At 42.8% G+C, this 27,830-nt stretch overlaps 1 long non-coding RNA gene across 3 annotated transcripts in view; it reads right to left on the bottom strand.

The window, feature by feature from the left end:
• LOC142924277 (uncharacterized) overlaps positions 1–9,698 on the bottom strand; it is a 58,168-nt gene extending 48,470 nt beyond the window's left edge. Inside the window, exon 1 of one of the 3 annotated variants that reach the window (XR_012941464.1) lies at positions 9,460–9,698. This is a non-coding gene — a long non-coding RNA (uncharacterized LOC142924277). Of the gene's footprint in view, positions 1–9,224; positions 9,439–9,459 lie in introns of those variants that run through there. The other 2 variants (XR_012941463.1, XR_012941465.1) reach the window with 2 other exon arrangements.
• Between the last annotated feature and the right edge of the window lie 18,132 nt (positions 9,699–27,830).

Genomic DNA, 27,830 nt, shown 5'->3' with positions numbered 1-27,830 from the left:
TAGCCTGTCACTCTATACTCCACTAGCCTGTCACTTAATACTCCACTAGCCTGTCACTCTATACTCCACTAGCCTGTCACTCTATACTCCACTAGCCTGTCACTTAATACTCCACTAGCCTGTCACTCTATACTCCTCTAGCCTGTCACTCTATACTCCACTAGTCTGTCACTCTATACTCCACCGGCCTGTCACTCTATACTCCACTAGCCTGTCAATCTATAATCCACTAGCCTGTCACTCTATACTCCACTAGCCTGTCACTCTATACTCCACTAGCCTGTTACTCTATACTCTACTAGTCTGTCACTCTATACTCCACTAGCATGTTACTCTATACTCCGTTAGTCTGTCACTCTATTCTCCACTAGCCTGTCACTCAATACTCCACTAGTCTGTCAATTAATACTCCACTAGCCTGTCACTCTATACTCCACTAGCCTGTCACTCTATACTCCACTAGCCTGTCAATCTATACTCCACTAGTCTGTCACTTAATACTCCACTATCCTGTCACTCTATACTCCACTAGTCTGTCACTCTATACTCCTCTAGCCTGTCACTCTATACTCCACTAGCCTGTCACTCTATACTCCGCTAGCCTGTCACTCTACACTCCACTAGCCTGTCACTCTATACCCCACTAGTCTGTCACTCTATACTCCACTAGCCTGTCACTCTATACTCCACTAGCCTGTCACTCTATACTTCACTAGTCTGTCACCCCATACTCCACTAGCCTGTCACTCTATACTCCACTAGCCTGTCACTCTATACTCCACTAGCCTGTTTCTCTCTACTCCACTAGCCTGTCACTCTATACTCCACTAGCCTGTCACTCTATACTCCACTAGCCTGTCACTTAATACGCCACTAGCCTGTCACTCTATACTCCACTAGCCTGTCACTTAATACTCCACTAGCCTGTCACTCTATACTCCTCTAGCCTGTCACTCTATACTCCACTAGCCTGTCACTTAATACTCCACTAGCCTGTCACTCTATACTCCACTAGCCTGCCACTCTATACTCCACTAGTCTGTCACTCTATACTCCACCGGCCTGTCACTCTATACTCCACTAGCCTGTCAATCTATAATCCACTAGCCTGTCACTCTATACTCCACTAGCCTGTCACTCTATACTCCACTAGCCTGTTACTCTATGCTCTACTAGTCTGTCACTCTATACTCCACTAACCTGTCACTCTATACTCCACTAGCCTGTCACTCTATGCTCCACTAGTCTGTCACTCTATACTCCACCAGCCTGTCACTCTATACTCCACTAACCTGTCACTCTATACTCCACTAGCCTGTCACTCTATACTCCACTAGCCTGTCGCTCTTCCCCGACACCTCCACCCTCGTCCTTGCCCCCAGCAGGGGATCAGTCAACACCGCTTGGGAGGACGAGGTGTGGAGGGCGAGGCCCCATCCTTCTTCTCCCCGGCTCTTGTCCTCTTCGTTCCTTCAGCTGCAACCAACAACCACCCCGTGTTGCTCCGCACACACCCTGATATCCCCCTCCTCATTAAGGGTCCTCAGTTACCCCCCATTAAGCCGGCGCCTCAGGGGCGCCTCCTGCACGCGCTCTCACTCTCATCATCTCCATCTCCCGCCTCTCCGGCGTCTACCCCGTGTTCCCACGCTCGCACCTGCCTGTCCCCCAATGCGCCCGCTTGATGACTGCTTGTCTCCCTAAATTGTTGGCGCCTCTCTGGCGGGTACTCCATGTCTTGACGCTTGCACCTGCTCGCCCTCAAATGCACCCGCTGTTTGCAAACCCTGCGCGTTATGCCACGGCACAGGTATGTGTCACCATCGGGCCAGCTAAAGCGGTAGACCTGGTGACCCTAGCGGTAGGCCTGGTGATCTGTAACCAAGAGTCCTACACACACAATGTTGGTGTCAAATTATAGTTATCACCGTACGTTTAAAACCACAATGTTTGGAGTCTGATAAAACAAAAACACCTTTAAAAAAGCATGCACTGGTCACACAATATGGCAGCAACTACTAAAAGCGAGTGAGCCTGCCCATTCAAATACACTTGCCATGTATCTATATTTACTTTCATGGTACCGACACAAGGCTATGAAAATATACAGCACTCACTGTTTTTTTTCCCCTGTCACAAAGAGAAAGGGGACATTTCAAATGGGGCGGGGGGGGGATAGGACAGAGGAGGGTATGGCAAATGAATGCAATGAAAATGAAAGAGGTAATGTTTGTCGTTGAAGAGACTATGAAGGAGCCAGCACACAGGCTAGGTACGACGGAATTTCTGCTCCATCAGATCACCCCGTATAGACGTTAATGGAGGTAAATGGACTGGAGACTCAGACTCTACGGAGGCAGTTCTATCAAAGCACTAAAAGTAGAATGTATAAGGAGATCCAAAAATGGGGGTGTACGAAAACACCATCGCCAGATATAGAAGCTGGAGGGATCCCTTGAGCTACATTGTATGCAGTCAAATGTTTACACTCGGTTGAATGATCCTTCCAAACCCATACGATTGCAATCCTCCTAAGTGGCGCAGCATACTTCAAACCAGGTGCGTTGTGGCGTTTGGTTTAGAGCAACGTTGGACACGAGTCTAAAATTATATATCCTGGGCGGGTCTGTTGATTGCCATATCGCACATCCGATTCAAGTAGTGATGGTAATATTACTATGCTGGCGTTGAACGTCTCGGCGAGACCGGCAAGTATAATTAATAGCTCTATGGTGCATTATGGGGAGCATCTAGGGCAGTATGGACTCATCAATGGAGTGAATTTGGCGAAGTGCTCCTTCGTGCGTTACGCACCACGTACGAGTTTAACCCCCTCTTGTCTCTCACCATGTCCACTATGGTCGACAGTTCCATCAAAGCACTCAAGGTAGCCGGTGGACAGATGTAATTGGTTGGCATTCCAGCCACAATGCACGTGCCTCAAACCTACCGGTGCATGCGGTTCCCTCCAAGGGACGTTGCACGTTTAGTGTTGGATCCTAATGGTGGAAAATATGACTACGGCAGGATTGTTACGTATAGCAGAGTGTGGAATTCTAGACGGTGGTTAGCGGTAGAAGCTGTGTCCACTGCAATGGACGTGATCATCGTTTTGTGTATAAACTCTACGAAACAAAACATTCAACATGTGCGGGGTTTTTTTGACTAAAACACATTAAATAAAAAAAGATATATGTACATTTTGGTTTTGCTATTAATAATTTATACATTAGAGGGGGCGTTTTAAAACTATTTTAGTACAGCAAATCTGACGCTGCATATGCTTTATAGCTGGAAGATCATTCCTACTCTAGACCACACAGCAGAAATCATCGCCACCTACTGGCAGCAGACGAATGCACAGGGACAGCTGCCACTGGGGGTGCCCCCAGGTGAAACCATACAACAGCAATCATTGTCCCCAGGGCAGGGTTTGTGTCCACCATGGTGATGGAGTTATGAAATCGACTCGTACGCAGGTGCTGGGTGAATAATAATTGCTTCACAGGAACGTGAGGGATGCCGGCAGTGTGGTGAAGCCAACGTCCAGCAGTGGATCAATCATGGTTGAGATTGACGATGAACTTCATTTGGCAAAAAAAAAATACTGCTTAGAAAGTACAGTGCAAAAAAGTTGTTCACTGAATAATAGGACTACTCATCAGACATGTGACAATGACCTATGTAATCTATGAACACTGTTATTACCAAGGGCCATCCATACATGTCAATGGCTGGACAAAAAAACTCCATAACCTTCAAAAGCCTCCTGGGTATTTCAAAGGAAAGTGGCAGAAACCAGAAATTGTGTTGCATTCATCATGCACAGTTCCCATTAACGCTAAAGAAAATATATGTAGTGTTATGTATACTGCACGCACGTGCAAGGCACGCAAATGTTCACTGGGGGTGGGTTTCTGTAACCCAGACAGGAAATCACACGGTGGCCCACTTTCTGCAAGCAGTCTGGATCACTCAAAATCAGAGGCAAATCCGCAGAAGTTAACGCTTGTATTAAGTAATTTGCATATCATGTGGGTGGGAGAAGTCGCGGCTCTCTGTGGTGCCTTCTTGTTGGAAAGGAAACTAAAAATAACATTCTCGATGGGATACACGCGCTAACTGGTTTCACTCACTGAGCCACTTTTCAGTAACTTTTCTTGTTGCGCCAATATGAAGACTATATTTTTATATGCTTAGCTCTTTCGGTAAAGTCACGTTGAAGGGAAGCAATAAAAGAATAAAATATATATAAAACAATATATATTTATAAAACATTTTACATTTTCGTTATCAATGTTTGTACGTCTAAAAATTTGCGGCAAGTTAAAGGGTGTAATTATACATGTGTAGTGTCATTGATGATGGCACTATAGTCTAGCGACAGCACCGTGTGAGTGGTACTGTGTGTGTGGTGTAATTGATGATGTCACTATAGTCTAGCGACAGTACTGTGTGAGTGGTACTGTGTGTGTAGTGTAATTGATGATGTCACCGTAGTGTAGCGACAGTACCGTGTGAGTGGTACTATGTGTGTGGTGTCATTGATGATGGCACCGTAGTGTAGAGACAGTACCGTGTGAGTGGTACTGTGTGTGTGGTGTCATTGATGATGTCACTGTAGTGTAGCGACAGTACTGTGTGAGTGGTACTGTGTGTGTGGTGTCATTGATGATGTCACCATAGTGTAGTGACAGTACCGTGTGAGTGGTACTATGTGTGTGGTGTCATTGATGATGTCACTGTAGTGTAGAGACAGTACCGTGTGAGTGGTACTATGTGTGTGTAGTGTCATGGATGATGGCACTATAGTGTAGAGATAGTACCGTGTGAGTGGTACTATGTGTGTGGTGTCATGGATGATGACACTGTAGTGTAGAGACAGTACCGTGTGAGTGGTACTATGTGTGTGGTGTCACTGATGATGTCACCGTGGTGTAGAGACAGTACCGTGTGAGTGGTACTATGTGTGTGGTGTCATGGATGATGACACTGTAGTGTAGAGACAGTACCGTGTGAGTGGTACTATGTGTGTGGTGTCATTGATGATGTCACTGTAATGTAGAGACAGTACCGTGTGAGTGGTACTGTGTGTGTGGTGTCATTGATGATGGCACTATAGTCTAGCGACAGCACCGTGTGAGTGGTACTGTGTGTGTGGTGTCACTGGTGATGGCACTGTAGTGTAGGGACTACCGTGTGAGTGGTACTGTGTGTGTGTGGTGTCATTGATGATATCACTGTAGTGTAGTGACAGTACCGTGTGAGTGGTACTATGTGTGTGGTGTCATTGATGATGACACTGTAGTGTAGAGACAGTACCGTGTGAGTGGTACTATGTGTGTGGTGTCATTGATGATGGCACTATAGTCTAGCGACAGTACTGTGTGAGTGGTACTGTGTGTGTGGTGTCATTGATGATGTCACCATAGTGTAGTGACAGTACCGTGTGAGTGGTACTATGTGTGTGGTGTCAATGATGATGTCACCGTAGTGTAGCGACAGTACCGTGTGAGTGGTACTGTGTGTAGTGTCATTGATGATGGCACTATAGTCTAGCGACAGCACCGTGTGAGTGGTACTATGTGTGTGGTGTCATTGATGATGGCACTATAGTCTAGCGACAGTACCGTGTGAGTGGTACTGTGTGTGTGGTGTCATTGATGATGTCACTGTAGTGTAGAGACAGTACCGTGTGAGTGGTACTATGTGTGTGTAGTGTCATGGATGATGGCACTGTAGTGTAGAGACAGTACCGTGTGAGTGGTACTATGTGTGTGGTGTCACTGATGATGTCACCGTGGTGTAGAGACAGTACCGTGTGAGTGGTACTATGTGTGTGGTGTCATGGATGATGACACTGTAGTGTAGAGACAGTACCGTGTGAGTGGTACTATGTGTGTGGTGTCACTGATGATGTCACCGTGGTGTAGAGACAGTACCGTGTGAGTGGTACTATGTGTGTGGTGTCATGGATGATGACACTGTAGTGTAGAGACAGTACCGTGTGAGTGGTACTTTGTGTGTGGTGTCATGGATGATGGCACCGAAGTGTAGAGACAGTACCGTGTGAGTGGTACTATGTGTGTGGTGTCACTGATGATGTCACCGTGGTGTAGAGACAGTACCGTGTGAGTGGTACTATGTGTGTGGTGTCATGGATGATGACACTGTAGTGTAGAGACAGTACCGCGTGAGTGGTACTGTGTGTGTGGTGTCATTGATGATGTCACCGTAGTGTAGAGACAGTACCGTGTGAGTGGTACTATGTGTGTGGTGTCATGGATGATGACACTGTAGTGTAGAGACAGTACCGCGTGAGTGGTACTGTGTGTGTGGTGTCATTGATGATGTCACCGTAGTGTAGAGACAGTACCGTGTGAGTTGTACTGTATGGGCGGAGCCTCTCCCTGGCACCGGATGGGCATACCAGGGCAGAGGCTGGGTAAACAGGAGGGGGCACGTGACCGGATGAGGCGTGAACGAGGACGTGGGTGAGGGTGAGAGGAACACGTGAGGTGGGTCCTGAACACTCGCGAAGGATCTGGAAAAGGGGCGTGGCCAAGGGCGTGGCCTGGCCACGCCGCAAGGATAAAAGCCGAGCCCCAGGGTGGACTGGGGTTGGTCCTGGCTGGGAAGAAACCTTCGTCATTGTGGTCTTAGGGCTCCGGGCGTCGCGCACGTGAACCAGGCAGCGTGTTGGCTGTCCTGGTCCGATTTAGTCGTTGTCCCGTCCAGAGTGTATATAGCCATCTCCCCCAAGTGTATATAGTTAAGTGTAGGAAAGGTGGGTTACCACCTTATGTCGTTATCCCGTTCGTGTTAAGAGTTTGTGATGTTTGTTAATTAAACGCGTTGCCTCCAAGTTCTAGTGTGCGCCTCGATTGAACTCATTACACAAGTCATATAATGAATGAATATAATTCATGATGTTAAATAGGGAGGCAGTGACTTAATCATCTCTTTGATGGCAATTTGCCCGCGTATATCTTTAATTTAAAAAAAAATGTGCCCAACTTTATTTGATATGCTACAGTTATCCACATGTTTGGCGACGAAACAATTTAAGCTCCTCGACTCTGAAAGTGCTCAGGCTGTGAACATATTCAGTATCAAGACGAAGCACATTCACATGGCCATTAACAATTAGCATTACTGCCATGTACCTTCATGGAACGCTGCAGTAAAAAAATATTTTCTTTTTTCTAACAACAGTATGCAGCAGTAAGTTCTACATCATAAAATAAGCAACTGTGTACTTTTTCCTCTTTCAAAAGTAAGTTGCAGACACTGCATTTTTTTACGTTCCCCGTGTGTTCTAGTAATCAAACGAAACAGAGGCCAGAATCCTCAATGTATGATTCCTGAAAACTTTTTATACCTTTTTTTATTTACACGTATTTATTTATCGCAGAACAGAAATATATTGTGCTCAAAGAGAAATAGCTCATTTAGCACCTTGTTTTTAATGACATTTCACTTTCTCGCACTAAACTTTTGGTTGACTTTGAAAATTACACCCTCGTTTTTTCTGCAAAATAAGTGAAACTGATACATCTTTGGCAAGTGAAAATCATGGGAACAATAACAGTGACCAATGAAGATAACATCCTTACATCTCTTAAAGCTGATAGAAAACAAATCTACAGTAACTGGGGCACTTTCTTTAATGTTATGAACGCCGCGTAGCCGTGGTTTTTACCTAGAAAAAAAATTCCTGCAGTCACGAAAGCCAAGATTTAAAGGATATGTAGTTTAAATGCCCAGTTTCTTGAAGAAAAATTCACAGCTATGCAAGTGATTTTGTAAATGTGGTGACTACAAACAGCTGGACGATTTATGCAGTAATCACATTTGATTCCTAAACTTCGACTTTTCTATATTTATATTTGCGATTCCCTTATTCAAATCTCCATTTACCTTAACATGATTCTCACAGGGATGTTTACGTGAAATATTCGTGCAATAGAATCCAAATCCAGATTGGCTAAAAACTTAGGTTACTCTTAAGCTTTGCTAAGTATTGTCAATTCCAGTTGGCCAGAAAGGCGACGATCCAGGCCAATTTTAAGCAGTCAGAATCACGATCAAATGTATGGCTGGTGCATGGGGCATGCACTGGGCCCGATTTCATCTCAATTCCATATTGGAGTTCAGGCACGATGGGAGGGCACAATTGGGCATGGCCAGCTTGGTAGAGTAACCATTAAAACATATAGTGGATGTCTCCGTAATACATTTCAATGTCGGTTCTGGTCGATATAGTATAATTGGCTCCGATCGGGGTGACCACTCAGACTTCCCAGATAACTCACTTGGACCTTGCGGACTACCCACTTGGAATCAGGGTTGATACCAGCCAGCATTGGCCAAAATCGCTCTTGAAATGTGTTACACGGCCTTTAAATAGCACGATCACAGCTTGTTGAAGATACTCACATTTACGAAACCAGTGGCAACCCTGATTTATTACTGCGGGTGTAATGAGCGTAAATTATACGTGCCCTCCGCTTCAAAGGAGACGTGCAAGATCCACCGGCATAATTCGCAACAGTAGGCAATTGTTGGCGGCTCGTCAGGGTCAAAATGTTGCAAGCTCAAAAATGACCTGCAAATTAGTCCATTGGTATTATACATAGAGCTCATCCTCCCCTACCGGGAGAGTAATGCCCATTTGCAGACCGCATGCTGAGTCACCTTGTGCCTCCAGGGTGGATAGCTGCCCTTTCAAATGCTTGAGATGAGATGTGACGCATTCTGAGATGCCCTGGCATATAATGCACTTTAAGGCAAAGACAAAAATGGCCCAACCCAACTTCACCCCGCGGCACTGCCACCACCACCACCACCACAAACCACCATTGGAGAGACGCTGGAGCCGGACCTGAGTGGGTTTACCCCAGAATATATTAGGCGAGAAATTTAGCCCTGGATAATACAAAGCACACTTTCCCTGCCTTCAATTAGCGGTGCGAGCAGAAGTAATAGCAAGGTCGATCGGGCGGGAGGGCAGTATGATTTTGTTTTAATCATCTAGATTGAAAAGTAATTTCTTTAGAACTGCTTGTTGTCTTTAGTATGTTGTCCTTGCCCCGCACCTACGATCAGTATGGTTGGCGACGTACGGTGCGAATGAAGTTCAACATATATAGACTCACACAGAGATCCATAGACCCATAGACTCACACAGAGATGCAGTCTCACACAGAGACCCATAGACTCACCACAGAGACCCATAGACTCACACAGACCCATTTCTTTAGAACTGCTTGTTGTCTTTAGTTGTCCTTCCCCCGCACCTCCGATTAGCACAGTTGGCTATGTACGGTGCGAATGAAGTTCAAAATACATGCATAATCATTAATAAGGGAAATAATACGAGTGAACACAGCAGTTTCAAAGCACCTTATATTGGTTGTGAACGAAAAGACATGATAACGCAGGGAGTCGCTCACTCACCTGTGTGCTCCGTGTTTATAATACAAAAAGGAGCGTAATCTTTCTGCGGCTGCTTTAACATAATATGAGTAATAGGTGGGCAATCGGACGCCCACGTGCAGATCACAATTCACACCTGTGCACCTGGCCGCACAATGCAATCAGATGGCGCTAAAGTGGCAAAGCAAAAGGCGCTCTAATTAGACGTTGGAAGAGACAATAGGTCCAATCATGCCGTATCAGCTCCCACCCCCAGCAACGGGCCACTCCACTCACCACTGTAGCACCACCACCCACCCCCCCATCACCCCGAAACAACTAAAAGCTTGCTGGTGCGCGCGTGTGATGTGTGAGATTGCACGTACCCCAGCCAGTCATCCATGCCATTATTTTCACATTGTGGGGGTTTTTGTGGGTGGGTCGGGGGGGGGGGAAGGGTTCTTTCAGAAGGTGTAGTGTTTGCTACTAAGGCTGAAGGGTTGTTTTTGGTTGAACCGTTATTTCCTGACGCCCAGTTCAATGCTGTGGGTTGAAAACACGCGAAACATTTTCCCTCCACCCCCATCAGAAGGAAGGCTCGGCCTACTCGTCTTGCTTTATTGCTTGAGGATACAAAAGACCCCGGTTACACAAAAGGAGACCCGCTGTGTGCTGGTGCCAAGGCCAAATTAATCACCCACTTTAATATGACCCTCCATTTTCCAAAGAGGGCTTTTTTTTCCTTCCTTACTGTTAAAGTTAATGTTCTAGTTCATTACTGAACATTCCTAAATCGTAGAGTAAGAATATACTGATATTTTAATAACGACTATTTAAGTTTATGAGAAAACGAATTCAACGTCTTTCACAGAAAATTAAGAGTGTTGCTCGATTAAAAAAAAACTCATTCATTAAAAATACTGGCTTATAAAATATAACATTTAATAGGCTGGTGTTGTGGGCAATAGAAGTTCTTAAACGTGGGGCAAGAAGATGCGTGTATTTTCATATTTATATGTGTATTTTAATCTTTAAGGCAGTGTTAATGATGACTGTGATGGGTTTTTAATCTCAGGCAGACATGTCTCATTAAACTAAAATGTGAGTCTTCCTGTTGAACATTTACGTTTTTATTTTTTTTTCATGAGGAACTTTATTTTGAAACACCATCACACTCCTGGGCACAAAAGTCAAAGTATGTACAAACACATCACACACACACACATAACGTTTTACTGGGAGTCAAGGCAGTCAAACTTTCTGCACATTTTTTTTCTTTTAAACTACCGTTTTAATGCTGCACTTTAAAACTGAAATCACACTTTTGGCCAACGTTTTCCTTATTTCTGTCTTCTGTCGTCGTGAATTCAATGGAGGTGAGAGTGGAAAATGGATTTGAAATTAGGCGGTGTACTATAGCACCATTGCTTTAAAAAAATTAGCGATAGGCGAATATATTTGTTGGCATTGCATTTTTTGCGTTTTAATGATTACAGAAACATCCCAGAATGGCTGCAGATTTTATAAGGTAAAAAAAAGGAAGTGTTATATTGAAATTAATAAAATCTTCGCGAAAAATTAATCTGTGCTGCACGCCTCTGTGTTTATGTACGACATCTGCGTCATGGACATCGCGTACAGGACTCGTTTTTATTTTCATAAGCATACAACTTTAACGGTGGTATTTGTTGCTGGCCACTGGGCGTTTTGGACCTTTGAAGACTTTGCTCTGTAACTGTCAGAGGCATATTTATGGAGTACATATAATATTACCAAGCAATGTGTATGGGTGTGCACATTTAGAAATTATCCCATAAAATGTTTAAAATGCGTTTGGGTTTCTTTTCTTTCTTTCTTTCTTTCAAAAACGTGCAGCGATAAATATAACTTCCATTGTTTGCATCTGAAAACCGGCACGAGCAGTAAAGCTGAACACAGCGTTTGCTGTTGTTATTCCTCCCGTGTGAAATGCCACGCGGTGCCTTGCACCACGCAGCCTCCTCCCCCCCCCCAACGACTGACAACACAGACACTGGAAGGGACACCGTGTGCTGTGCCATTTGACATTGGTGTACTATTCCGTGAAAATTGTTTATTTTCCTCTAGAAACCCCATCATTTTTCAAAGACAAAGTGAGGCACTGTCTCCTCACTTTTTTGCCCTATTTGAAGAGGCCTTTGGGGGTGGGCCAAAATTTTTTGACGTGGAAACTGGTGTTTTTATATGTATGTAAAACGGTCAAAATGTTATAGTAATAGGTTTTCGCCCTTTTATCTGGCACAAAAACTGACACCTTTATACAAGGGATCATGTTTGCAATAACCACAACACAAGTAGTCAAAATGCAAACAAAAAAGACAACTCTGATAATGATATGCACTGTCCTTGAATTTGATTGGTCCACACCCGAGACGGCTTTTCTTAGAGCCTAGTCCCCATTGGTGTTGGACCAGAAGATGCCAAAAGGCGTACAACTCAAAAACAGCGCACCATCAAGAGTATTGAGAGCTCGGGGTAAGCATTTACATTATGAGCCCTCCTTTTGCCAGTAACAAGATATAGTAATAGGTTTTTCAACCTTTTATCTGGCACAAAAACTGACACCTTTATACAAGGTCAAAATGTTGCCAAGCACGATATTAATTTACTCCAAGCCTACGATACTGTAACAGCATCTTTGCACAATGTGTACCACCGCTGTTTGATGCATGTGTAACGCTTGTTGTTGTTTTGTTGCTGTTGCCATAATTAACTCTATGACACGTCGTTAGAAGGAGCAGTGAAACAATGACGGAGTGGGTAGCCGAGCATTGGAACAGGGAAGCTGGTCCACTGAGCAGATGGAATCACGACGTCAGCTCGTGTGTGCGCATGCACTTGGTGGATAAATACATCGCGAGATTGTGAGAGGAAGTGGCAGCCTTCATCTAGCAGTGGATTGATCATGGCTGACGATGTTGATAATGATGAGCTGAACCTATCTTCTTTGGTTCTTTCGGTAAAGTCACGTAGAATGGGAATAAAATAATAAAATAAAACAATACAATTCTCACGACGTTTCGGCCACAACACAAGTGGTCTTCTTCAGGTGAAAGGAACAAACCTGTCAATGCTAAATTCTCCTGTTTGATATATAAACCCCTTTGTCAAGGTGCCTCACTTCTCTCAACCAGCTTAAAAGACGCTGCGAATCTTAGCAGCGTTCATTGAAGCTCTGTCGTCCCGACAGGTTTGTTCCTTTCACCTGAAGAAGGCCACTTGTGTTGTGGCCGAAACGTCGTGAGAATTTCATTGTGTTATTTTATTATTTTATTCTCATTCTACGTGACGTTAACCGAAAGAACCAAAGAAGATGAATCCTTGCAGTCACGAAAGCTTTAAATAGAGCTGAACCTAGTATTTTACATTTTCAATGTGTGACTTTTGAAGTATTTTATTTCCTACGATGGGCATGTACGCATACACAACACCAATGAACGGGCATTGTTTTGTGTTCCTAATTTCGAATTTAAAAAAATCTGAACTGCGAGATTTTTCAAGGTAAATTGCACAGAAGTTGGTAGTACATTGTTGTAGGCATTATCTATAAATTGGTCAATGTTCCAGAAGTGAAATCAAAACAAAACACACACACTGGAGGAGCGGCAATTGATTTTCTGGGATTCTTTACGCCGTAAAAATGTTTTGTCTTTAATTGCTGCCTGGAGGATACTCAAGTAATTTTATGCAGTCACTTCAACACACATTCCGTTATCTCAGAATATAAATAATATAATTTATTAATCACACAGGTCTGTTGATTATGCAACCTCTTTAACATCTACCCGTCGAAAGCAAAGCCACTCATATATCGCACTATTGACTTTAAATTAGCTGCTTACGTCACATCCAACATGCCAACATTTCAAACAAAGCAATGCTGGGTAGCAGGTCGATGCGTTCGACATTACATTTAAATTTCACATCACAATGTGTTTTTTTTGTCTTGGCCTTTTTGCATGCAGTAATTATATTTATCACTAAGATTATAGCCAATAAAGTGTAATTTCTTGACAGCAAAAAATGATAGCCGGCATCATTGACCTTACCATGTGTGGGCCCGTTTACAACATCAAAATGCTTTCGGATTCCCTGGACAGTAACAAGTTATCCACAAAGGTGATCGATAAACAGTTCGATAGTGCGGGGAAGATTTGTTCCTGCAGGGAATAACATGCCAGGACTCAATGTCATGTGCCCCTGCAGACAGGTTAACCAAAAGGAGTGCAGCGGGAACCGCAAGGTGCATCGATGCTTCGTCCCCTTGCCTCCTTGATGGCCAAGCAGAGCAAGGTCACGACCTGCAACCAAAGCGTTGCTCTCGTATGAATGTGCTGGCAGTGGAAGTCATGCCCCACCCTCCCCGCTTCCCCCCTCCCACCCCGAGAAAAACTGGGACTTGGTTACCACCGTTGTGTTTGTAAAAGATAAACCATGCACCGCAATCATTGAAATCTACACCTTTTGTGCTGCCAACCTTGACACACAACACACACAGAAGGGTTCGACCAACGAAGTTGTTTAGCGGAGATGGCTTAATGTCCCGTCAAAGCCGGTGTCCGCAATTTCCAATTTGTTCTTGCGTTCTCAAAAAGGACAAAATGAAATGTCTTTGTGTTGAAAAAAGAACATCAATTTGCAAATGATAATTATATGCTGCTGCATCTTGTTCATGGGTCACTATCCATCATATGTTAAAAAAAGGAATGTGCTTGGTAAGTCAATTTTGCAGGGACTGTATAAAGGATTTACAAGAACTAGTATTTGTCAAGATAAGGCAATCGCACGAAAGGGTGACATTTTCAGATTTCAGGACAATTTGCATCAGATTAAATCTTGATGGAAGTATTTTTTTTAGATAGTAGTTTCCAGTGAAATGGATTTATATTGCGTTTTGTGTATCATTTCAAAGCTTCCTAGCATATTCACACTTTTTTTTAAACTTACTTCAAGCCATCATAACTGCAGAATACACAGACTATATGTATTGCCTATATAAGTATAAAAGATTGCAGCAATATGTAATAATGTGCATCTTTTCATCATCTAGTATAGGTTATTAGTTTTGGATGGTACCAATATTGATGTCGTCCATATTTACCTTCGTAACGATGAATAAAATGTGACCTCTAACTGTGCATGTAATAATAATGAAATGTTTCAGTCCTTTGTCAATCCAGAATTAAGGCCTTCCCCATGCCATGTATGTATGTTTGTTTAACTTATTTCGCACCGTATGTAGCAACCATGCTAATCGGAGGATAGCACGGTTGAGGGAATGTTAGACCATGCTTCACCAAACTAGTCAATTGGTGAACTTAGATCCCAGGATTGAGAGCACAGTACACCAACCACTATACCACCAGTCTCGCTCTTAAGAATAACTTCTACATTTAGAAAATGTCGAATATGGGTCATAATCTTACGAAATATGATTTGATATATACACTGTTGTAGTTACTGTATGGTGTAGTGACACAATGGACCGAGCACCCAGATATGACCCGAATTTGATTCCTGGCTACGGCTAACATCAGTGGCAAGTGGATTGTCTGTACATGCCCCATGCCGCCATTCCCCAACCCACACGGATCAGCATGAAGCAGTTTAGTGAAACAACCCCATGACCGACATGGTGTGGTGGAGCCATTTGTTAGGCATTGAATGACAAAGGGTTTTTAGAGTACTTTTAATATTAATACACTCCTTCACTTTTATATACTTATGGACTTTTGAAAAAAGAAAATTCCTAATCGACTCCAACCAGTTTCAAGACTTACAAACAAGAAGCATAGCTTGCATTTAGCCTAAGCCATTCCCAGGCAGGCTGGCCGAAAGCTCTCAACTGTGTGGTTAAGAGTACAGAGTTATTTCTGCCTCTTTGACTCACACTGTGAGTCACTGGAGGAGCGAAATTCCAAGCACACTGCGCTCAGGAAAACATTTTTTTTTCAGTAAACACACCACTGTTCTCATTTAATCTGATATTAAAGGTAGTGAAAAAATGAGAGTAGAGACGTGATTTGAAAACATTGTGTTGGCTGATGGTTAATCGTGCCGCTATGAATGTCACGCTGTATTTTTTAATATAGCCAACTGTTCGGCAACGGCCATTATCTGAAGCACTTGTGGCCACATTAATGTGCCCATTGCAGTACCCATCTGCTAACTAAGTGTTCCAACCACAACGGAGCAATTCAAAGCGAAAGCTGTGAGGATGCATGTAATTAGAAAATCCAAAAAGCCCCATGGCAATTTTACCATTTAAACAGCAGATTCATAGTTACACATCTCCTGGACATCGTGGTACTAAAAACATATATTTTATTTGCCAAACGGCAAAGTTATTAACAATGATGTAGTAGGGCCATTACAGGAAAAAGCAGAGCAATGAATGAAGAGTTGGAATGCGTGATGTGTTTTCTCTACCGCCCGTTGGTCGTATGATTAGCAATATTTGACAATCTGAGTGTTGTTAAGTAAAGACCAACATTGACATATGTCAGTAGCATATGCGACGTTAAATGTACTCTTTTTAAGGAGCCGTTTTCACAGTATAATAACGTTTTTTTGTTGTTGAAAAGAAGGGGCAATTAAACTGCCAGGACATAATCTACATAGCAGCTGGTACAAACCCATTTTCGGCCGAGACTTATTATGAACAACAATCTTACGAGACTAATTACCTTTATTGGGCTCTTAATAGTGCACTTGGTGGCAATAAGTATGAAATGACTTGGAAATGTGAACCAAAAAATACTTTTTTTCCTCAATGCCACTCATTTAAAGGCAAGAGCAGTCATAAAAAACGAAGAGAACCTATTATAACAGCAGCCTTATATGTGTACAACAGAAATGCTTTTGTGTTGAACATAATCCCATATTTTACATGGAGTGCTCTTGCCAATAATAAACACATGTTAATCGAGCAGCATTTGGTTAACAATCCTAACTGCTGATGAGACTCAGAGGATCAAAACCACCCCAGAGTTTTCTTGCTTAAACAAATGCTGCTTGATACCATTGTCCTGGAGAGGCCGATTGCCCGAACATTATTTTGATGAGACACAGAACAGAATGTTGTAAATGCATGTATTCATATATTTGCGTGCGTGTTTCAGATAATAATGTAGCCGAAATAAATGTTTAATCAATCTCAATTTATGAATGATTATTGTTGTTATTATTACGCTTGTTTACCGAGGAAAGCCTCACTGAATCTCAAGACCTTTTCAGGAGGTTCCTGCCAAGTGTTTACAGTTGGCGGGCAATGTTGCTACTGCGTCATCCAGATTGAGTAAATTGCAAAGGGAAATGTTCAGCATTGAGATGTTTGGCCAACACTATTTACAATGGGTGTTTTTTTTTGCTATGGAAAAAATCCTGGGAATCCCAGAGGTAACACTTGCAGGAACAGAGAGGCGCCCGAGTCGGCAATCGAACCCAGGGCCTTCTTGCTCGTGAGGCGCGAGTGTTACCGCTGCTCAATGGAGGCAATCGTTATTTAATGTCTGTTTTTTTCTTTCTTTCAAGAAATGGATCGACAGTTAAACCCTCTTGGCGCAGAGCGCCCCGAGACACGCGATGCTTTGTTGAATGTCAGCCCACCGGGAGGACAAGGCCCTGTTTGCACGGCTCCTGCCAGATGGTTCAAATAGCATGTGCATGGGAAAATGTTGACCCCTTTTTTTACTAATTTAAATAACCAAATTGAGAAGGTTACTGCTGAGTTACAGGTGCACCTTTCATATTAGGATGCAGATGAAGACTCGCAGTGAAATCAAAGGACGAGCAGACGTGGCGAATGGGGCTGGAAATGACGCATGTTTTACCGTCAGAGCACACAGTTGTGAAGGGAGTGGAGAGGTTTTAAAGATAGTAATGGAATTGTACACCAGATGCATCTTGTATGAGTGTAATTGAAAAATGCATTTTATAATTCTTATATCAATCACATTGGCACCATTGCACGATTAGGAGGGTTGGTACGTGCAGTGAAAAAGAAGTTCAAGCAGACCGAATGTGCTCAATGAAATCAATCTCAGAAGCTAAACAAAGTTGAGCCTGGCTAGTCCTTGGATGGGTGACCACTACCAGCGCTTGCCAGGTGTTGTAGGCATGGGGCTCCGATGTGTAGTCAGAAGATGGCAGTGCTGAGTGTTGTAAGCATAAGCTTTCTCTTGGCACACTGGTTTTCCTTCCAGATGTCAAATATTTATTAAGGGTACTGGCCAAACATTCCAATACAGGACTTCCCTGAAAGAGAGTCTAGAGACTCAGTGAGGATTCCCTTGGGTACATAATTGTCATTCTTAATTGAATGCAATATTTTTATAACTGGCAAATGGTGAAATTGTTTAACGTTAGCGTGTCCTTTTTTTCATAATAACACGGGCTTTCAGAAACCCATATTTCAAGCTGTTGAACTCAAACCACTTGTTTATGCTATTTAACACAAAATAAATTTGCCCTCAATGTGCATTAATTGAATATCACTTGTACATAAATTGGCTATTACAGTTTACTGACTGTAGAAACATAATTTGCTCAAAATTGTTCAGCATGAAAATGTGCAATTAATATTCTCAAGCAATGCATTGGTTGAGCAAAAGGTCTGGTGTGAATGATCCCCCTGGGTTATTCATAAATGGGGATAATATGCACACGTGATGCACATGGCTAGTAGTGGATGGTTATTTATTTACTTGCAGCATTGGGATGCTGCATATATAATAACTAGTTAAAAAAAGACACCAACAAAAAACTAAAACTTCATCACATTTATTAAAAGACAGAAAAATTGGTCTTTTCTGCGCTGAAAAAAGGGGCACAGAAACAAAGCAATGTGGAGAGAGAGAGAGAAAAGCCACTAATTTGTTGCCTGCAGAAATGATCGTGAATTTTAAAATGTTAATTGTGGGATAACTGCCGAAAATTATGCTTTAGTTGATATTCCCAGCAGCAGTGACACTGATGCTCTGGAATATCCATGAAAGCCAGAGGCTATTGAACGCTGCCAGGTTGTTATATTATCACTCCGAATACGAGACGATAATTATTTGGATGGCAAGGTGGTGCAGCGGTGACTCTTGTGCTTCACGGCAAAGAAGGGCCTTCGTTTTGATTTCCGATTCTACGGGGAGTTTTTTCTCCCACTGTTTTCCATGGATTTATTTCGAGCACCTTTGCTGAAACATTACTCAGGTGGGATTTCACGTAGCAACATTGCCCCCCTATTGGACTCTAAAACTTGGCAGGACCCTCCTGCAAAAGTCTCGAGACTCGGTGAGACTTCCCTGGGTAAATAATTGTAAAAAATATAAATAATCTTGACTTAAAACTTTCGTGACTGCAAAAAATACATATTCTATGGTTCTTCGGTAACGTCACGTAGATAGAAAAAGATAACAATGCAATTGAATAATATTCACTTTATTTTTATTATTTCATTGTAATTTTTTCTATCTACGTCACTTTACCGAAAGAACCAAAGACCATTTCGATTTAAAGCTTTCGTGACTGCAAGGATTCACCTTCTTTGGTTCTTTCGGTAAAGTCACGTAGAATGAGAATAAAATAATAAATTGAGAAAATAAAATAACACAATAATATTCTCACGACGTTTTGGCCACAACACAAGCGGCCTTCATCAGGTGAAGGGACGAGACTGACTGGAGGACAGTGCGTCGTGAGAATATTATTGTGTTATTTTATTTAGCAATTTATTATTTAATTCTCATTCTACGTGACTTTACCGAAAGAACCAAAGAAAACCATAGAACATGTATATAATTAGCACTGCTTGTATTTGTAGTGGAGTAGGAAGGTGCGTAGTGCAAACTGCGTGATTGCATGTAAACAAAGTCATTACGGGTTATGTTGGGTCAGCCTGTAGCGAAGGCGAATACAGTACAGGTTACGTTAGGGCAATTAAGCTGGGAGAGCCACGGACGGCTGTGATTGGTTGGTGCTGTTGCCAAGGCTGGAGGGGCGTCTTGAAGTCTGGCGAGGTAACAGGTGTACGGTCACGCGGAGTGCCGTTGGGACGCGGGTTAATTAATTGAGGGGGTAATGAGAGCGGGCATAAGAGCAGGAGTTGGAGTCAACAGCGAGGAGTTGAAGGGTGGAGAGCTTGCAGAAGGTTGTTGAAGTTGGAGAGCTTGAAGTCAGAGTTGGAGGGACAGAGTTGGAGAGACAGAGTTGGAGACGGAGCTTGGAAACAGCGTAGCTATAGCGGAGCTGAAGAAGAGAAGCATCCAGCAGTGGAGAGAGTGTAGCGATAGTGGAGCTGAACAGAGACGAAGCAGTTAGCAGTGGAGTGAGCGTAGTGACTGTGATAGCAGTGAACAGAGACGAAGTAGTTAGCAGTGGAGAGAGCATAGTGACGGTGATAGCGGAGAGCGGAGACGAAGAAGTTAGCGGTGGAGTAAGCGCAGTGATAGTGGGGAGTGGAGAGACAAAGGTGGCGAGCGAGTCGAGTGAAGCACGGCGAGCGAGCCGTGGCGACCAGGATACTGTGGAATATTGAGGACATGCGGAGAGTTGTAAATAAAGCGGTGTTCGAAGAAAGACAAAAGTTGTCCGAGTCAAAATCGAACACTACATATTTACTCACATTGACATGATAGTCATATGTGCTTATAACAAAACCTTTGAACATTTTCCACATTACTGGAAATGTGTTTTATATTCACAACATTTACACTATTTTGCAGCTCCAATGAATACGTTATTATTTTTGACAATGAGGTTATAAATATATTTAAGCATGCGAGTGCGCTCACCCAGAATATTCTTGGAGTTGGCATTCTGCACACTGAAAGTTTCACATTTCCTTGTACTACATAGCACACAAATTAAATGCATAATTTATCAAGCATCAAGGAATCATCACCAATCAAATTATGAATCATAGCATTTTCTTTGTTTTGCTGGAAAGAGCCTCACTGAGACTCAAGGAGGTTTCCGCTTCGCATGTTTGGCCAAGTTTACTTCGAAGTAAATAGCACCGTCATTTGTTTGTCTCTCCGGTTTGCTTGTATTGAACCAATGTGGCCAAGGCGCAGTCTTAGAAGGCCACGTGGCTGATGGTTTGTTTTACATGGAGACACAAATGTGGGAATGAGGCGTTGTTTGTCTTATTATTAGTATTCTTTGCACTGACACTGAATGAGAAATGTGTAATTTGTAAGTGCCGTACGCTTCTGTGTGCTAGAAAAGTCGAGCGCCAGGAGAAAATCCACACAGAATACTCAATTTCTTCAGAGAGAGAACATTTTATGTCACGATTCATAATTGATTTTTGGGTTAGACCATGTAACGATCCCACATAACCGATGTTGTGAAACCCTTCACCAACCGACATGGCCAAACAAATTATATTGTCACTTTTACAAGCTTTTAACGCACAAATTATTATTGTTGTTGTTGTTTCAGCTCGCCGGTAAGTTGAACAACAATTCACACAGTGTAGCAATTTATATACAACGCGTTAAGCTTATATTAGAATATATTTTTTTCAGCATACTTCGTTGTGGACCTGCAATTCTCTCTCAGGCCGGTTAATCCCGATTGCCAGTGACTCTTGTGCAATGGCAACAGATAACCAATTCTAGATTTAAAGCTTTCGTGACTGGTAGGATCCATACTCTTTGGTTCTATTGGGTAAAGTCACGTAGGTGAAAATAAAATAACATAGCTATTTCTGTGACCAGTTACAAGCTAATCACTCAGCTATTTCAATGCTAAATTCTACGCTAATTCCTTTGTCAAGGGGTACCTCTGCGGATGTGTATACTTTAACTTAGCTATTTCAATGAGCCATTTCAATGCTAAATTATATGCTAATTCCTTTGTCAAGGCGCTTTGTGTTTTTCTTCTCACACAGCTTAAAGGTCGTGATCTAAGCGTGGCTTCTCCCACTCCAGTGCTGTCCTCCAGACAGTCTCGTCCCTTCACCTGATGAAGGCCGCTTGTGTTGTGGCCGAAACGTCGTGATTTTTTGTTATTTAATTTTCGCCTACGTGACTTTACCCAATAGAACCAAAGAGAACAGATAACCAGTCGAGCCTGCAAACCACATCGAAGCGGGTGTATAAATGTGCTCCTGTGGGATCAAAACATTGATCCTGGCCAGAGAAATTGTGCTTAGCAGGGGACATGGCAACAATAGCCCACTGCATAACTCCCCCCAATGTGAGGTTCACCTCTATCTTTCATGCCAATTTTCTTTTTACTCTTCCACTCACCCAGCTCCCCATCCACCTTCCTCCCCACCCAAAGGCAGATCATGTATACTCCCGTGTCTCTATTGTCAGGCTCCCCTCACAGTACACTAACAACACTAACAAGCATCCAGGCTGCGAGGAAGAATGGTTCTGAGAATTACCCGTTGGTTTATTTAAAATTGGAGTTTAATCCGAATGCAATCTGGTGGCACTCAAATTAAAATAACTGAGCTTGACCAAACAAAATAGCGGCAGCTGCATGTTGCAATTTTGGCATCCGTATTAGTCATGTATTTTACCATGTGGTCTTTTGGTCATTTCTATGCTAATAGAAAGCAATCTCTCATTCTCGATCGCAGGGAAGGAAAATCATCTTTCCGTTCCAAAGCTACGAATAACACACAGATCGGAGGCGGAATTGCTAACAATAATAATATAGCATAGCGTCAGCATGACACAATATTCAACGCTGCAAAGTTACATCAATGGTACTTTGCTTCATGTTGCACATTCTGTTTTTCCCCATGAAAATGAATTGCATTTTATATAAATAAGTCTAAAATATCACTTTCTTGGTGCGTGCAAAAAAACTCAAATTCAATTCCATATATCTGCTCACATTAGTATCCAAATTAGTAAATTGTGCATAATTAGACAAGTGTGTATTTATGTGAACCTATTTAGACTGCAGTTGTATTTGTGTATTTCCCATAGCACCACTTCAAGGAGCATTTCTAAATTGTTGATGGATTTACTATGGTGACTTGCCTTTCTCCATAAACAGTTTTTTTTGCTAAAGCAGTGCTTGTTACCACGATGTGACGATTTGGCCTGAAAAAGCAACCTTTGGCAATATGATGTGATTTTGAAAATGACGTTAACATTGGTGAAGCTTCTGAAAAGATGCCCCAAGTATAAAGGCAGAAATGCAGTAATAACAGGTTTTGAGAATCCACATACAGTGAGGGAAAAATGTATTTGATCGCCTGCTGATTTTGTACGTTTGCCCACTAACAAAGAAATGATCAGTCTATAGTTTTAATGGTAGGTTTATTTGAACAGTGAGAGACAGAATAACAACAACAAAATCCAGAAAAACGCATGTCAAAAATGTTATAAATTGATTTGCATTTTAATGAGGGAAAAAAGAATTTGACCCTCTGCAAAACATGACTTGGTACTTGGTGGCAAAACCCTTGTTGGAAATCACAGAGGTCAGACGTTTATTGTAGTTGGTCACCAGGTTTGCACACATCTCAGGAGGGATTTTGTCCCACTCCTCTTTGCAGATCTTCTCCAAGTCATTAAGGTTTCGAGGCTGACGTTTGGCAACTCGAACCTTCAGCTCCTTCCACAGATTTTCTATGGGATTAAGGTCTGGAGACTGGCTAGGCCACTCCAGGACCTTAATGTGCTTCTTCTTGAGCCACTACTTTGTTGCCTTGGCCGTGTGTTTTGGGTCATTGTCATGCTGAAATACCCATCCACGACCCATTTTCAATGCCTTGGCTGAGGGAAGGAGGTTCTCACCCAAGATTTGACGGTACATGGCCCCGTCCATCGTCCCTTTGATGCGGTGAAGTTGTCCTGTCCCCTTAGCAGAAAAACACCCCCAAAGCATAATGTTTCCACCACCATTTACGGTGGGGATGGTGTTCTTGGGGTCATAGGCAGCATTCCTCCTCCTCCAAACACGGCGCGTTGAGTTGATGCCAAATAGCTCCATTTTGGTCTCATCTGACAACAACACTTTCACCCAGCTGTCCTCTGAATCATTCAGATGTTCATTGGCAAACTTCAGACGGGCATGTATATGCGCTTTCTTGAGCAGGGGGACCTTGCGGGCACTGCAGGATTTCAGTCCTTCAAGGCGTAGTGTGTTATCAATTGTTTCCTTGGTGACTATGGTCCCAGCTGCCTTGAGATCATTGACAAGATCCTCCTGTGTAGTTCTGGGCTGATTCCTCACCGTTCTCATGATCATTGCAACTCCACGAAGTGAGATCTTGCATGGAGCCCCAAGCCGAGGGAGATTGACAGTTATTTTGTGTTTCTTCAATTTGCGAATAATCGCACCAACTGTTGTCACCTTCTCACCAAGCTGCTTGGCAATGGTCTTGTAGCCCATTCCAGCCTTGTGTAGGTCTACAATCTTGTCCCTGACATCCTTGGAGAGCTCTTTGGTCTTGGCCATGGTGGAGAGTTTGGTATCTGATTGATTGATTGCTTCTGTGGACAGGTGTCTTATACAGGTAACAAGCTGAGATTAGGAGCACTTCCTTTAAGAGTGTGCTCCTAATCTCAGCTCGTTACCTGTATAAAAGACACCTGGAAGCCAGAAATCTTTCTGATTGAGAGGGGGTCAAATACTTATTTCCCTCATTAAAATGCAAATCAATTTATACAATTTTTGACATGCGTTTTTCTGGATTTTCTTGTTGTTATTCTGTCTCTCACTGTTCAAATAAACCTACCATTAAAATTATAGACTGATAATTTCTTTGTCAGTGGGCAAACGTACAAAATCAACAGGGGATCAAATACTTTTTTCCCTCACTGTAGATGGTCGTGCCAAGCAGGTTAATGGGTTTACTATGAATAATATAATCGTTAAATTTGGGAGGACCAGTGGAATTGCTAGTCTTATGTGATATCATCATTAACTGTGTTTTTCTTTTAGTTGTCTGTGACCAGCTCTTTTGTTACCCCAATCAAGAATTTGTGATTGATGGTGCAGTATCTGCACGTTGGGCAGATACATGTGTACTGCTTTATGCTTGTGATTGAATTGGGTTTGATACATGAAGTGTACCGTCATCTGCAAATGAGTGGATCATATTGTGAGTGAAAAATAAGCAATCGTTAAAGTAGAGAATACATAATGCTGGATACCAAATACATCCTGGTGCGTCGTGGTGGCGAGATCTTAACTACCTTGCCCGGTATTCAAGTGTTTGTGGGTTCCAAACCGTTCCTTACGACAAGGCCGTAATTATAATATATTGGGGGGGGGGGGGGGGGGGTGGGACACATCCCCCCCCCCCCCCATAATCAAAATGCTCAAAATGTCCTCCCAATATATTGCTATAAAATAGATTTCTGTTTATATTATTGTGGTTATAGTTGTACTTTATTAATCCCCAATCTCTGCCATTACATACAATGAAACAAGAACAGGTAAAAAAGAAAAAACAGAGCAATGTAATACAATAAACTATTAGACATTATTGTAAACAATAAAAGTCCGTCCTACGTGTTAGTGATTTTTTTATATTTTAGGCAGGAAAATTCGTTTTCAAATTTTAATTTTTTTCTGGGGGGGGGGGGGGAATCCCCAGACCCTCTGGAAGATTTGGTCTCCCCCAATGTTGATTCCATGGCTACGGCCTTGCCTTACGATGTGTGTATGTATTTGTTCTCTCTGTGGCCTTGTGGATTTTTTCCGGGTCCTTAAGTTTTTCCCTCTAAAATGTAGAATCAACATGCGTATATATTTGGCTACTATACATTTCCACGAGAAAAGCCACTTTATTGGGCTTTCATTTGCGGCCAGGTCGTTTCTGAGAAAGAGTTATACATCTCAGTGGGCCTTACCTGGTAAAATAAAAAGAGAGCTTTAGTTGTATCCTTGCAGAATGCCAGAGTTAATGGTGAAGGTATCAAAATGGCTGCTATCAACGACCATAAATACTGTTTTATTTTACGTTAGAAAGCTAGAAATACAGACTTGCATATTCGAGTGGATTCCGAATGATTAGTGCACGATGGCAGAGCCATCAAATCCTTTAGAAATGTCAAGACATACAATCATAGGCTCTCTGAACACCGTGTGACAGCCACCCACTGTGTGATTGTTTTGGGGGGGGGGGGGGAGCAGCAGACTATGTTGCACATCATCTGCGGCTACGTAGTGCAAGGACAGAACACGCAGGGCAGACTGGCTGTCCTGCACACACGCTGGAAGGGGCTCTCTCGTGTGGTTCTGTGACCTTGTGGGCAGAGATCCGCTCAGAGAACATTCCTACTTTACTTGTTTATGCTGTGCAACTGTGCAATCCACGTGCCCACGATATTCGCCAAATAAAACTGCTCTGCAAAATGTTCAAGGCTTCAGCCCCAAACGTTAGCTAGGTTACAGAAAAGAGGTCACGTGTAGATCGTGCTTGATGGAACCCATGCTGATGATCGCGAAGAAATGACTCCAAATGTTAGGGGGAACTGATTGTTGAAGAATGATGATCGATTCCGTCACTTAGAATTAGAATTTAAGCGAAAGAAAGAAAATGCCTTGTTTGTTTCAGAAAATTAGTCGAGAATCCAGTTGTTAGTTTTCTAAACAAAAAATCTCAAATATGTTGAAATGAACAGAAAAGTATATTTCCGCATAAAAGTCGTATATTCACTTCGTGCCACAGTTTGGCACGGAATGAACGAGAGGGCTTTTCAAAAGCCCAAGAAAGTCCATCCATGGTCAATGCAGCTTCCACTCACAGCCCATGGAAAACGCAGTGCATTTTCATTGCTGTGAAGACACTTTGAAGTGAATGATGCCAAGTGAAAAGTCTTCCTAAATTGGGCTGCGAGGACAAAATAGAAGTGCAATAAAGTCAAATTGCATCATGTCACCGTGAGTCATCGGGTTAATGCACTGTGTCAGTCTTGGACAAGTGCCTGTAAGATCTCAGGATCAGATCCTGAGGCTGATGAGACCAAACGAACACTCTTCTCACTTACAATAGATTTGCGCTACCCACGAGGTGCAGTCACAGAGGGAAAGCAATGGTTGCAGCCTCACCATTACTTGCTCACACCATTTGCTGGCAGAAGGGCCTCCACTCGCGTGAGCTCTAGAAAGAATTTTAGCTTAATCTACCACGTTGGCAAGATGTCTTGGGAGAGGTGGAAATACCCATTACATTATCCACCACCTGTAAGTTGCCGATCAACGTGGGTGTAGGTACATATTCATATTGCTAGGTGTATATATAGGAGGGGGAGGGAAGGTGAAATAAAACAAACGTGCACTAATGTTTCAACTGCTGCACCATGTGATTGAATCAAACCAGTGACCTCTGGATTGCTTGCCACAAATGAACCTAAAACATTACTAATCACATCAAGGAGCAGAAACCATCGCGGGAACTCCGGTCATCCTCGCAGCGGCGTTTGTTCGTTCCATCGAACAAAGACGGTCACTCCATCGTGCGCTTTCAGATGCGCTTCTACGGCCGTCTGCAACACTTCCTTCTCTTCGATATTACGAGGCCACTGAAGCTATGCCCTTTAAAATCTAGATTGAAAAATCATTTCTTTATAACTACTTTGTGTTTAGTTTGTCTTCCTCCCCCAGCACCTCCCATTAGCACGGTTGGCTACGTATGGTGTGAAAGGAGTTCAACATACACACATACATTGTGAGTCGTGTGCGCTAACCATTTGGATACATTGTTGAACCCATATCGGCAATAACGAGCTTCATTTGTATGTAAACGGCTTCTGATGACAGTGAAAAACTTCTAGCCATTTACAGCCGAGGATTTATAGTCTGATAAAAAAAGGCTGCTATTGATTTGGTATGAGGAAAAATCCTGCGGTGCCCATATTGGACCATGACCTGTCTCTTGGTTGTGCCTGGTAATGAGGCCTGCAGCTCGGGTGGCGAAAGCCGATTTGCTCATCATCTGTTGCCAATTGATTGACACACAGTGGCAATGGTGAAATAAAAATCCCTCTCTGGCGACCGTCCCTCCATATAAATGATAAATGGGCAGTATATATCGAGAGCAATGGGCGCTAGATGCAATGCGAAGAGCAAAATATTGTCAAGTGGAGTTAGGACACCATCCCCTTGAGATAAAATGTGATTAGTAATCCAATCCATTTTTTTGTACAGTTTTATTACGCTACTGGCATAGTCACATGCTTCTCAGTCACTTCCCATTATGTAAGGTTAAAATGTATTTTATTATACCCTTGCATAAAGACCACAACTAGTAAAAGCCAAGTCGGAGTGGGTGTGTTCGAATGACCTGGCATGAGTGGCTATTGTTGCCGTACAGAAACCGGGGTCATTTCTCCAGTGGCCGTGGTGGGGTCATTTATCCAGTGGCCGTGGTGGGCTCATTGACGTATTAATCAGCACGTGCA

This window comes from Petromyzon marinus, chromosome 11 (assembly GCF_048934315.1).
Source record: "Petromyzon marinus isolate PM22_M1 ecotype Great Lakes invasive population chromosome 11, UKy_Petmar_22M1.pri1.0, whole genome shotgun sequence".
NCBI lineage: Eukaryota > Metazoa > Chordata > Hyperoartia > Petromyzontiformes > Petromyzontidae > Petromyzon > Petromyzon marinus.
The sequence above is the reverse complement of the archived record's forward strand: the minus strand, read 5'-3'. Positions and strand labels throughout refer to the sequence as shown.